The sequence below is a fragment of the Labeo rohita genome, chromosome 5 (assembly GCF_022985175.1).
Source record: "Labeo rohita strain BAU-BD-2019 chromosome 5, IGBB_LRoh.1.0, whole genome shotgun sequence".
NCBI classification, from domain to species: Eukaryota; Metazoa; Chordata; class Actinopteri; order Cypriniformes; family Cyprinidae; genus Labeo; species Labeo rohita.
This window is the reverse complement of record NC_066873.1, coordinates 42,826,358-42,840,286: the sequence shown is the minus strand read 5'-3', so window position 1 is coordinate 42,840,286 and position 13,929 is coordinate 42,826,358. Positions and strand designations below refer to the sequence as shown.

The 13,929-nt window shown below is 32.4% G+C and overlaps 1 protein-coding gene across 6 annotated transcripts in view; it reads right to left on the bottom strand.

Annotated features, from left to right (window-relative positions):
- Nucleotides 1-13,929, bottom strand: part of LOC127165537 (uncharacterized) — a 131,852-nt gene that overhangs the window by 100,283 nt on the left and 17,640 nt on the right. The gene's annotated exons all lie outside the window — the stretch shown is intronic.

Below are 13,929 nucleotides of genomic sequence, written 5' to 3'. Positions count from 1 at the left end.
TCTTCCGATGCGTTTAAGTTCATACTGATGAGCTGGGAAGTCGAAATTACGACACTGGATGCATTCAAGTCATGCTAGCTAGTTTTATAGCCAGTCAATACAGATGCTGCATCTATTGCCATAGTTTTTTCAACCACAATACTTTCTCACTGACATGCCCCAAACTCAAAACTCAGAGCTTAAAGAAAGTTTTGAGTTTCCCCACTCGTTCAGCCGTTCAACTCATAAATGCAATCTTTCTGACATGAATGCAGCATTACTGATTACCGCAGGGTATATACTGTATGTACAAATTATTCTTGTTATGAAGTACATTTTTAAGTCACTATAATAAACAGTAGGCTATGTTTTAATCTACTGCATAAAATATTAAACAGCTTTAAACTAGGGCTGGGCGATTTTGCCTAAAAAAATCTTCGATTTTTTAAAGAAAAATTCGAGTTTCGATTCGATTTTCGATTTTTTTTTTTTCAATGCACTTAAAAAATGACTGCAGACATCAGATATAGTGTCAAAAGTGCAACTTTATTGCTATGATTGTCCTCAAGAGTTAAAATGCGTAGAATCCCAAAACAAAAAGTAAATGAGGCTCTGTCATTAAACAATTTCAAGCTTTAACCCAGGTTTAAGCAAAAGTGCAACAACTTCACAGTAGCTTAAATTTTCTGTTCAAGAAATCAGATAATTACAAATTTTGTAACATATAACATTACAATTAAAAAAATAAACTCTTCTCAGTATAGTGTGAATATAAAAAATGAAACATGCCTGTGGCAGACATATAGCCTGCTCAAAGAGTAAACAATTGTAAACTTTTATCTAGAACAACAAAACACGTGCTTGTTAGATCTCTGAAACATTATGCTCATTCTAAACATTTTTTGCAAGAAAGATGAGCCTGTCCACAACCTCTGGCTTAAGGCAGGCCCGGTTGCAGGTAACTATTCCCCCACCCACACTAAATACCCTCTCTGAGGGGGCACTAGTGGCTGGAATAGAAAGATATTTTTTAGCCAGTAAGCTTAGCCTTGGAAAGTTGGGCTGATGCAGCTTCCACCATTCGAGAGGATCTGTGTCTGGCTCTATGTCTGTATTGTACAGGTGAGGCAGCGCTACATCGGCGAAATACTTGCGACTGGGGACAACGTACCTCGCATCTAATACTTTCAGCATGTGATTAAAGCCTCGCTTTTCGACAGAATAAATTGGCAGCATGTCTGTGGCAATATAAAACGTGATCGCCTCTGTAATCGCTTTCCATCGCGCTCCGTTCTTATCATAAGGCACACAGTTTCTAAAGCTCTCAGGAAGTGTAGTTTGCTTTTTAGCAGGTGTGCTAGAGGAGCCGTTTTCGCTGCGGAGCCGGTTGCACTTCTCCCATTCTTCGGGATGTTTATTCCTCAGGTGCTGGAAAAGATTTGTTGTACTGCTGCTTCCAGTAGCAACAGCTTTGAAACATATTTTGCAGCAAGGCTTCGTCTGTGTTTTGTCTGCTGCATCAAAACCAAACCAGTTCCAAATTACGGAGTTACTTTGGAAGTAATTCTCTGCTACACGCTGCCATGTTGTTTTGACTGTGTTACGCGGGGCGGGGGCTGGGCCTGGCTCATATCGCGCTACGGTAACGCACAAGGACGAAACACGGAAAAGTCCGAAAAAACTATTGTGGCAAAAAACTCGAGTTTGCAAAATAAAAATCGTTTTAAACTACAAAATCGATAAATCGATTAAATCGATTTTTTGCCCAGCCCTACTTTAAACCATTTTTAAATATGGATATCATATTAGTTGTAGTTCTCTTTACTAACATCCTGTTCATTTACATTTACACATTGTCATTGTATAAATACTGACCTCATAAACACTCCATTAGAGTTGCATTAGTTAGCATCTTGTAAATAACAGTTTTCATTTTTCATTTTTACTTAGCAGTTCAAATCAAATAATGTGTCAAGAAAAAGATGTTAAAAATTGTGGCTGATATTGCTTTGGGTTCATTCTTCACACTAAAATGAATGTCAAATTGAGCACAATGCATTTTGGGATATAGCGCTCTGCTGAATACTAGATATTTTGGCAAAAGCAGCTGGTCATTCAAGCATGTATGCATACAGAAAATTTGTATACTGTGCATACATAGGTATACTATTTACTAGAGAGAGAGTAAATGTAGTATGCTAGTATTCTGAGTGTAATACAGAAATGCAAAATCTCAAGAACTGTTTGCATGCCAAAACACACATTCAGTATTCATTTTGATCATACAAGTCCCTCATATTTACTTTCAGATCACCCCAATAGGCTCTTGAGCACAAAGGTTCACAGAAAAAGGCATAAAGCACACACTACCACCTCACACCTCTAGTTTTATGTAGGTAATCAAGCCCTCATTGATTGCCTCTCATTCAGCTAAACTACGAGTTCCTCTTGAAATCTCTCACTGCAGCTCTTCACGTTCAACCACCGCTGGAGCTCCAGACAAAAGGCCAGACATGCTCCATTATTAACCTGTTATCTCCATGTAGCCCAAAGATCAATCTAGGTTGGTACAGCTTAGTAATTGTAAAGTAATACAGCTCGATAATTGGGGGCTTGTAGGGAACAGACAGAAAAGAATAAAAGAACAGCAGTTGCGATGTCAAATTAGGTGAATGCATTAACTTTGTTAAATTGAATGCTTTTAAATGTGTAATTCATCTTAAAACTAATGTCTGCAACTCTAATTTTAAAAGTTTAACAGTCTAAAAGAGAAGAAATAAATCTGTAAATAAATCATGAGATTATGTTCCCATGAGAACTAAATCAAGCGCTTACCAAATGTACAGTATTTAATACAATTATTTTGAATAGATTTTACACAATTTTGTGAACTGAGATGCAAATGCTTGATCAATGCACTGCCAATGTTTAATGCATTGCACTAGTCATGCACTAATAAACTTCAGAACTCAAGTGCATTCACAAATATGACTTTAAACCAGCGCTAACATGCTTAGCATGATTCTCCTCAAACTGGTGCTCCACCATGACAATAGTTTCTCTGAAAGAGAAGCAATGATAAAATTAGACATTTTATGTGAATACCCGCTCGCCCCTTGCAGAGAATGCAACACATTTTGAAATGCAACGATGCATGAAATCAAGCTTGCATAGCTAGAAGCATCTGCATTCACATACTTTCTTAAAGTATGTTTTGGGTTTTAGGCTTGTTACTTATTAAAGCAATAAACTACAACAGGATGTGCGTTCTTATGTTTTTATGCACAACACATAAAGGCTTTTTATATCATTATTTCTTTTGGAAAAAAAAAGCACTGGCAACACAAAAAAGACCATAATCTGCAATAAATAGTTGCTAGATTTTGTTTTAAGTGTCTACATAGTTTTTATTCATTTTTATTTTAGTATCTTTAATATACTATGTTAGTTATTATTCATATTTTAATTAGTTTGTATTATATTTTTATCATATACTATTGTATTCTTAATATTTAGTATATACTACTTTAGTTTTTATTTATATTTTGAATTAGTTTTTATTATTATATTCTCCACTTTCATATAAATAAAAAATATATTTTTTGTTGTTTTTGTCAGTTTTATTATATTTTTTTTAAGTTTCTATATAGTTTTTATTCATTGTTATTTTAGTATCTTTGATACAATATTTTAGTTATTCATATTTTGAATCAGTCTGTTATATTTTCTAATTTAATTTAAATTAAAGTCTAATAATTTTACAAATTTAGTTGTTTTTGACATTTTTATTAGTTAGGTTTTATTTATATCAGTATATTTTTATATCAGTTTATTTTTAGTCATTTTAAAACTTTAACTTAAACTAAAAAGTAAATGAGAAATTGTGTTTTGGCAACTAGATGAAGCTAAATACATGCGATTTTTAATATTTTCTGTTATTTCAGCTTGCATCTATTTTATTTCAAGTAACAAAAATATTTTTTATGGTTTTCATTTTAATTTTAGTTAATGATAATAACCCTACAATTTCCTCAGTATAAAAAGCCCAACGGTTTGGGACCCAGCTCATAAAAAAAAAACAATTGAAAATCTTGCTTAGAAAAATGAAAGGCAAAATAAGTTTCCCGTCTCTACCAAACTCTGTGACGAAGTGTTACCATCTTTAGCCGTTGCCTTCTGTTGTAGTTCTGTTCTTTTGCTTCTGCAAATGATGAAATGTTACGTTCAGTTCAATGCCAGTGGCGGATTCGTGGCCCCTGTGGAAGTTCAAATGCTCCCATGTGTGATTCATCTTGCCACAGATGCCGGATTGAGAAATGTTCTTTTGCATGTCGAGTAAATAATACTTGCTGTTATGCATTTAGTTTAGTCGCATTACAATACACAGTAAGCTTTACATTTCCATCAAAACAGTTTAGTATCTGTTCAGTGCAACCGCAAAAAAAATGAGGCAGTGCTTCATGTGGGTGTATTAGCATTTATAATGTGCTCACTCTGTGTAAATAAGTTATGAATACATTTGAATATGTATTCGCAGCCTTTACTCACATGCTTTGTGACAGCTTTGCTGAGCCGCACACCTGGAGACATTAATCGTTGCCAGCTTTGGCCACACGCAAGGTCAATTAAGGACGAAATTACAACCAAGCTCAGGCACTTGATAATATTAATTGTTTTTCATTTCACATTCCCAATTTAGGCCAGCGGGATTCCTTCGGAGACGAGAGACGAGAAAGACTGTTGGAGATTACAGGAACTCTGGACGTAATAAAGCGGCTGAAATGAAGAGCAGAATGGATTACTTTCTGTCCCTTTGCTCTCCTGGAACTGCCCTCAATTATCCTGCATGTCTGGAAGTTGTTCCCCTGAAGAGAAGTCAATTATTTAATGAAGCCCTAAATTGGATGAATCATTTGCATAACCGGAACATTTAATTAGGAAACACTTGGTTGTTTTAGCCTGTTTTGAGAGGAAGTCTGGGATTCGGAATTAAAATTCAGGGGGCAGGTGTAATTGTGGGATGCCGGCCGACTGAGAACGTAGAGTTTGCAGCAGTGTTGCACGACATACCCGTACTTAAAAAGTATCGCCATACCCTGCTTTTAAAAATGGTACGATTCCGCATTTTACTAGTACTGGTACTTTAAGAATGCGTTTTAATAAGAGCCGTATTTCTGCGTGTCTGTGTTAGTGAATGGTGCAAACACACAGTTTTGTTTACTATACACATACGTGTGAGGCTCACGGTGCTTTCAGCCTCTGCCTCCTTAATATATGAGTACACTGTAAAAAATAAAAAACACAATATGTTGAGTCAGCTTAAAATAATTTGTTACCCTGCTGCCTTAAACTAAAACTAAACTACCCTGCTTCAGTCAACTAAAATAAGTTTAGTCAACTTGAAATGTTAAGTTGTACTAAGTAACAACTTAGATATTTGTGTTTGCTAAACTTAAAAGATGGGTAAGTAACCCTTAAAATTTTAAGTTGATTCAACTCAAATATCTAAGTTGTCACTTAGTATAATTTAACATTTCAAACAACAAATTATTTTAAGTTGACTCAACAAATTGTGTTTTACAGTGTACATGAACACATTAACAATTTCTAGAACTGCTCTGAGAGTCACTTCATGAGCAGTTTACTATTTCTTTTGCGGAAGACTTCATATAATTAAGACCCTAAAGGTCTTCACAGCAACCTGTCAAAATAAAAGTTCGGTTTAACTTGACAGTCAGAAATATATTAATATATTACTTAATGTAAGATAGTATTACTACTACTAATAAAAATATTATTAAAACAATGTTTAAGGAATATGTACCAGAAAAATACGTTTACCAGATTTTTTTTTTGACCAGAAAACACAACACATATTTCTGAAAAAAAGAGAAATAAAAAGCCTTTAATAAATTAATTATTTATCAAATCTAACTATCCTTTATAAATTCATTACAAAGGTAAAAACAAAATTCCCTTGTAAATCACTTTAAGGAGTCACATATCACCTCATAATGGGAAGGGTAATTTTTTATCAGATTTTTTGATTATTGATTAGAAGATGCTCCTAAAATTCTGACACAAGTGCTCCTAAAAAGAAAAGTAAGAGTAGAGCCCTGTCGAATACTGTACTTGGAGTTAAATGTATTGCTGCAATGCCTTATGCACTTTTATTATGGATTTTTTATTGTTTTAAAGAAATTAATACTTTTTAAAAAGCAATTAAAAAGCATTAAATTAATTTATAAAATGCATAATGATACAAAAACTTATTTTTCAAATAAATACTGTTCATCTGAACTTAATATTCATCAAGGAATCACTACATCAACACTGATAATAGTCATAAATGTTTCTTGAGCAGCAAATCAGCATATTAGATTTCTGAAGGATCATGTGATACTAAAGACTGGATTAATGATGCTAAAAATTCAGATTTGCATCACAGAAATAAATTATATTTTACAATATATTCAAATAGAAAATGGCTATTTTAAACTGTAATAATATTTCAAAATATTACTGTTCTTTACAGATTTTTAAAAAATAAATGCAGCCTTGGTGAGCATGAGAGACTCGTAATCATTAAAAAGTCTTACCAACCTTAAACTTTTGAATGGCAGTGTAATGACCCATGACCTAATATTTCCATATGACATTCCATAACATCTAAATCCTGGGAATATATGCTCTCATCTTAATCCTAACCAGAAAGATCCCAACTCCCTCCCAACCAGTACATGAAATGACATCCTGTGTTAATAATCCAAATGTCATTTGGAAAACCAATCCCATTTGAATTGCTGTTCTGTCACAAACCGTCAGATCTACATGGGTACATTTCGAATGCAATGTCAGGCCTAAGTAAGCGAGAGATGAGACAGCATATGTCGCTGTCTCCCTACGTAAAGCCAAACGCTCGCGGACAGCTTTATTAAGAAAGAGGCGAGACAGTGGAGCGATCTTGACACGGCTGTCTCAGAGTAGGTCGCCGAATCTAGCCCCGTCTCGGGAAATAGTAAGCTACACTGCACATTTATTTTGGGAAAGGACGCCTGGGGGGTCTGTCTTCTTAATTTAGGTACTTCTCTCTTCATTTATATATTTATTTACCTGCTTTTTTTCCGCAGGAAGCATCTTTTTCATGGTAACACCCCCGTTGGTCACGGCGAAGGCTTGATTATTAGGATTACTGATGATTACTGTGATGCTCGACAGGGGTTTGGGAGGAGGAGAGCTGCAGCCCTCGGCGCTTGTGTTCCTCTACCACAACCTCCTCCTCATCCTCATCTTCATCCCGTGGCGCATCACGGCACTGATGTGATTGGCCGTGACACGCCGAGGCCTCTGGATGTGATGTGAATCAACAGAGCACCCGCGACGGAGCAGGAAACGCTGCCGTTCAGAGCGGCCTCCGCTGCCGAACGTCTCGGCATACGGCATCAACAAAGCAGGGCTGTTTTCTCTGAGGAGTGCATCCGCAAAGAAAACAATCAGTTTGAAAATTAAACAAATACATCACAGTAATTTCTAAATCACTCATTTTTCTAAACTAACGCTGTCCAACAGCGATACCGCGGATAAAGTTTCAGAACAAGCTTTTCTCAAGCTCACTGCATTTTCATGAGCTCTTAAAGAGTGTGAATGTAGAAAAGTAATGGCGAAATATATACTGCATTAGTATGACTGTCAATGGGATAAAACTCAGAGTAAAATTGGTGGTAAAATTGACAACTGTCTTTATAATTGCTTTGGAAGCTAAAGCTCGTGATTATGGTAAGGGGGCGTTACATTTCTGACACATGCTTGAAATGTTTGGCCAATCACAACGCACTGGGTCAGCTGGCCAATCAGAGCACACTGCGCTTTTCAGGAGGTGGGGCTTTGTAGAAATTGACGTGTTTTAGAACTTATTTATTTATTTATTTATTTGCACATTAAAGCATTTCCATCACAGAATAAAATAAGCAAATATTGGAGAAAAAAAAAAAAAAGCAACTCACAGTTCTGAATTTTTGTCTAGCAAATCCGAAAAAAATTCAGATAACTCAAAATTGTAAGACATAAACTTAGAATTGCGTGAAAAATCTATTTTAAAAAAAAAACCTCAGAACTGTGAGATGTAAACCTGGAACTGAAAAATATATATATTTTTCTAAGATCTGTGAGAAACAAAGTCCGGATTGTGAGAAGTCACAATTATCTCTGAAACAGGCTTTCATATATGCTGTCAATCAATTAAAAAAAATAACTAATTGCATTACATTTTTCTGTAATTATTCATACATAACAATAACATTTGTAATAATAAATATATTTTTAAATTAAATATCCAGATGAATGTACTATAGTATACTTTTAGAAAAAAAAGGTACAGTTCTGTCGCTGACGCGGTACCCTAAGGTACAAAAGTGAAAAGATATATCTTTGTACCTTACCTACCCCTAAACAGTATATATTAGTACCTTAAAAGTACATTTTAGTAATTTGAAAGTACATACTGGTACTTTAAAAATACATATTTGTACCATTTCATTTTGTACCTTAGGGTACCACCCCAGCGACAGAACTGTACCTTAACATACAGTATTTTTAAGCATTTGTTTAATGGCATATTTTTACAAAACACTATGAATGAAGGCCAGTATCACCGATACCAATACTGATGCCTCTATTAAAAGGATGTTTTTTTTTAATCTGTATTATTCTATATTCTATATTTACTTTTATATTTACTTAATCTGAGAATAAAACTAAGTATAGTCATTCAGCATTACAATATAACTGAAAGCCATTATTTGTAACACTTAATAGGCCTAAACAACAAGTTATCAGATGTTCTTATTCATTTATTAAGTTCAGAACATAAATATATACATACATATAAAAATCCATAAATACTTTTAAATTGTTAAAGAAGACCTATTATGCCCCTTTTTTACAAGATAATATAAGTCTGTGGTGCCCCTAGAATGTGTTTGTGAAGTTTCAGCTCACAGATAATTTATTATATCATTTTGAAAATGCCAATTTTGAGCGAAAACAAAAATGTTTTTGCATGCTGTTTTTGTGCATGGCTCTTTAAATGCAAATGAGCTGCTGCTCCCCGCCCCCTTTTCCAGAATAGGGCTGTGCCTTTACAGCTCTTAACTCAGATAATCTGCCAAAAAACATCTGTTTGGTTTTGATTATCGTGTCTATGGCGCTATCATGTCTATCCAAAGCACGCGCACAGAAATCGGTTGTCACACGGCATGTAAGTACTAAACTAAGCATGTAAGTTCTCTTTCATGTCTTATTGCACTTAAACTGTTCTTTTTTCACATTTTCTGGGTTCGTAGATGCACTGGGGACCCATTTATTGTACTTAAACATGGAAAAAGTCAGATTTTCATGATATGTCACCTTTAAGTGAACTTGAAATTCACAAAAACACAGTGTAATAAATGTTGTCTTTACCTGTGCTAAATGCTTTTTAATGTGCAATATATTAACGTTTTCTTTATTATGTAAAATTATAATAATGTAAGGTAAATAGTGTTCCATATGCATTTACCTGGAAACCATGTAAACACTAAATCTAAACAGACCATGAATTTATGTCTGACTAAAAAAAAAAAAAAATTATCATGCAAAGAAGGGGCTTTAGTCCACCACACACCAACAAAGTGGTGTTCTTTTAAACGAACAATGTTGTTAATGTTGAGCCCACCTACACTGCGTGGGCTGCAAACTCTCTAAAGCACCTTGTCTCTAAAGTACTAATGAAAAAATAACTTTATCATCAGAGTTTATGATATATGATGCACCTGTGCATCTTGTTCCCTCATTAGCGTCATAAGCACTGATGCTCGAGCTCCCTTATGTACTTATTCTGCTGTGCTGATAATTCCACATTATTAGGTGAGGGAGAACGTGAGCCACCGGCTGCTGCTGTTTGGCAACCGAGCCTCAGATCATAACCTCACAGAAAGAGCTGCTGTCTCAGCCTCATTCTGCGGCATCCTTGAGGTCTTGTAAAGATATGAGTGTTTGTTTTTGGAGCATTTGATTGTTCTATTCTATCCGGTCTCTTGTGGAGAAAGACACTGTGCCACTGCATTCGGTTTCCTTTTCAATTCACTTTCAATTTCATGTGCTTTGGTGCCATGATAACACTGCGCATTCATATTGTAAGTATCTGCTGAAAGCCGTGAACAATGATAAAAGGTGAAAAGAATCTAAATAAAACAACACAAAAATAATAGCGCACCTCTGCACATGACAAGTCGACTGATTTGAAGAATCTTTCACAGATGGTAAAGTGCTTTAAAAGTTAAGTTTAAAGGTTGTGAAATTGGCTAACCCTAAATATGAGCAGTACTAATAAGTAAATAAACACAGAAAAAAAATTATTAAAAATGTCTTCACTAAATTTTTGCATCACAAGAGTAGAACAAAAAGCCAACAAATAAATAAATATTATTATTTACAATTACATATTTGCAAAATAAATACTGCTTGTAAACGGAATATTTTGTCAGAGTATAAAAAATGTCTTTCTACACTGAAAGCACAGAACAATTTTTTTAAACTATTTGAATTAAATAAATAACTATTTATTATTTTTATTACTACTAAATATTTTCTAATTAATGGCTGCTTGGCAAAAACACACAAACACACAAACAAAAACTAAATTTTGCAGCATAACAGTACAGAAAAAATAAATAAATTAATTAATTAATTATTATTATTACTATTTACAATTAAATATTTGCAAAATAAATGCTGCTTGCAAACAATATTTTGTCAGAGAAAGTAGCATTAAAAATGCATAGAACAAAAAGCCATTTGAAATAAATAAATATTTATTATTATTATTATTATTATTATTATTATTATTATTATTAATACTTGCTCATTACTGGTTGCTTGGCAATATTAATACATTTTGTCAGAATAAGTAATATTAAAAATCTCTTCACTAAATTTTTGCACTGTAAACGTAGAGCAAAAAAAGTATATTAATTAAATAACTTTTAATATTATTAACAATTAAATATTTGCAAATTAAATGCTGCTTGGCAATATTAATATAGCGATTAATGGCAATATTTTGTTAAAATAAGTAATATTAAATATGTCTTCACTAAATTTTGCAGCACAAGAGTACAGAAAACCTGAAATAAATAATTATTATTATTATTATTTACAAATAAATACTTGCAAATTAAATGCTGCTTGCAAGCTGAATATTTTGTAAGTAGAGAGTAAGCAGCATTAAATATGTCTTCATTAAATTTCTGCACCACAAGCATAGAACAAAAAAGCAATTTTACATAATTAAATAAATAAATAAATATTTATTATAATAATTATTATTATTATTATTATTATTATTATTATTATTAAATATTTGCTATTTAGTGGTTGTTTGGAAATATTAATATAGCGATTAATTGCAATTTTTTGTCAGAATAAGTAATATTGTGTCTGCACTAAATTTTTGCACCTTAATTGTAGAGCAAAAAAAACTATATTAATTAATTAAATAACTTTTATTATTATTAACAATTAAATATTTGCAAATTAAATAAATGAATAATTAAAAATTCAAGTAAATAAGAAAATAAAATGGAAATTGTATAAAAAATAATTATTATTTCTAATTAAATATTTGCTAATTAAATGCTTGCAAATTACAACATACAGCTACTTTGGAATGATAAAAAAAAAATAAATAGTGATTTAAAAAAAAAAAAAAAAAGACAACAGTGATGCGTTTATCTAGTAGCAGCTAATGAACTTACCAAAAAGGAATACATTAACATTAACTAAACAACATCATTAATAAAGGCTAAACTGAAGATAAATATAAGAGCTGAAGGTCATTTTAGAGATAAAACGGGGGCAAATCAGATCACTCACTGTCTCCTTTTCTGTCTTTTATCTGCATAATTGATGTTGCTTTCCATCACAGATTTCATCCTTTTGTACAATCTCACTCTTCTTCCTCCAGCACTCCCTACGCTTTCCTTTCTACTCACATATTCCTCCCATCTCTCCCTCTTTTTCTCGCTCTCTCTCAGTCAGTGTGGACAGAGATTTACAGTGACAGTTTAATGAATCCAGCATTTCTTAATGCTCAGTGTGTCCTAGTGGCAGGAACGCTGACCCCCCTCAACCCGCCGAGAGTCTTCCACGTGCACATCACGCTTCATACGCAGTTGGGCTGGGTAGCATCTAAATGAATCATAACTCAGACATATCACTGTTATTAAAGACTTCACAAGCGTCCCCTGAGCTCCTCGAGCCAGTAATGCTCAATAATCGTGTAGCCTCTCACATTAAGCTGTAGCTAAATTTCCTTCCTTAGAAAAACAGTAAAAAAAATAAAAAAAAGCATTCCTCACATCACAGACTAAATATTGCAAATTGCAGAGCTGCACTGAAAATATACACACATACAGACAAAATGAATGATATGGACATGCTCACAGCATCTAAACACATGAAAATATTGATGTATTTACAGCTTTAGAAAAATCCCATCCCATCATCTTTTTATATGTATTTTTTTAAATATATTTAGTATATTTCTACAGCTAGATTTTACTATATAAAATCCAAGAAAAATACATAAAAATACTATAATATGCACACACACACAAAATGAAATATGGGAATGGTGAAAAAATATCTAAAAATTATGTAGTGTATATACACATACCAAATGAACAATGTGGATGCATTTGTTAACAAATGTAAACAAATCCTTACGAAATCATAGAGAAATGCATAAAAATAGTATAAAATGCATGCACACACAAAAATAAAATACCATAAAGCACACATAAAATAAAATTATATACATAATCATAGCTTTAAAAACAAATCTGTAGGAAAAGAGAAATACTGTAAAATCTGTAAAAAAAAAAAGAAAAAAAGAAAAATACAATAGTATAATATGCACACACACACACACACAAATACAAAAAGAAAAATATTTCTGTATTTATAGCTTTAAAAACAAATCCAATGATATATATATTATTATTAAATATATTTCTACTGATTTTACTATAGAAAATCCAAGAAAATGCATAAATATAGTATAATATGCACACACAGAAAAAAATTTTTTTCACTTATTCATAGCTTTAAAAAATAAATCTTATTATATTAATATTATTAATATATCTTAATATATTTTAACATTTGTACAGATTTTTGTATATAAAATCCAATAAAAAATAATACATAAAAAGAGTATAATATGCACAACACTAAATTATTACGTACTCATTTTTACTAATTTTTTTTTTTTTAAATTACGTACTCATAGCTTCAGAAACAATTCTTACTGTATTTATATTATTAATATATTTTAATATATTTCTACAGATTTTACTATATATATATATATATATATATATATATATATATATATATATATATATTAAATAATCGACTATTATTATAATCTATATATTATATTACAACAGGCCATTGAACATCTTTGAATCGATAATTTAAATTAATAAATAATTTATTAAATAATATTTTTTAACTAATTTAATTAAATTAAAAACTTTTGTTTTAGAAGCTGTCAAAACATTAATAATGCATGTACGAAAATGCATGTGCACTGGAGTCACACTTTATATAATAATGTATTCGATTGAGATCAAATTTAATTATTAGAAGATTTGATGCCTCATAACAAATGAGTAAGTCTTGCTTTGGCGCAAAAACAACTCAACACAACTCAAGTGTCACATAATGTTACGTGAATGCATTATAATTATGTATAAGCCACATCTAAGGTCTCTGTAAAAGTCACCATTTCCACCATGTGAGCAAAACTTTATTACAATCAATGAAGCTGTCTACAATACTGTACTTTATGGCACATATATACCGTGGTATAAACAGTACAGCAGAATCTCTGCCGCCAGCTCTAATCGA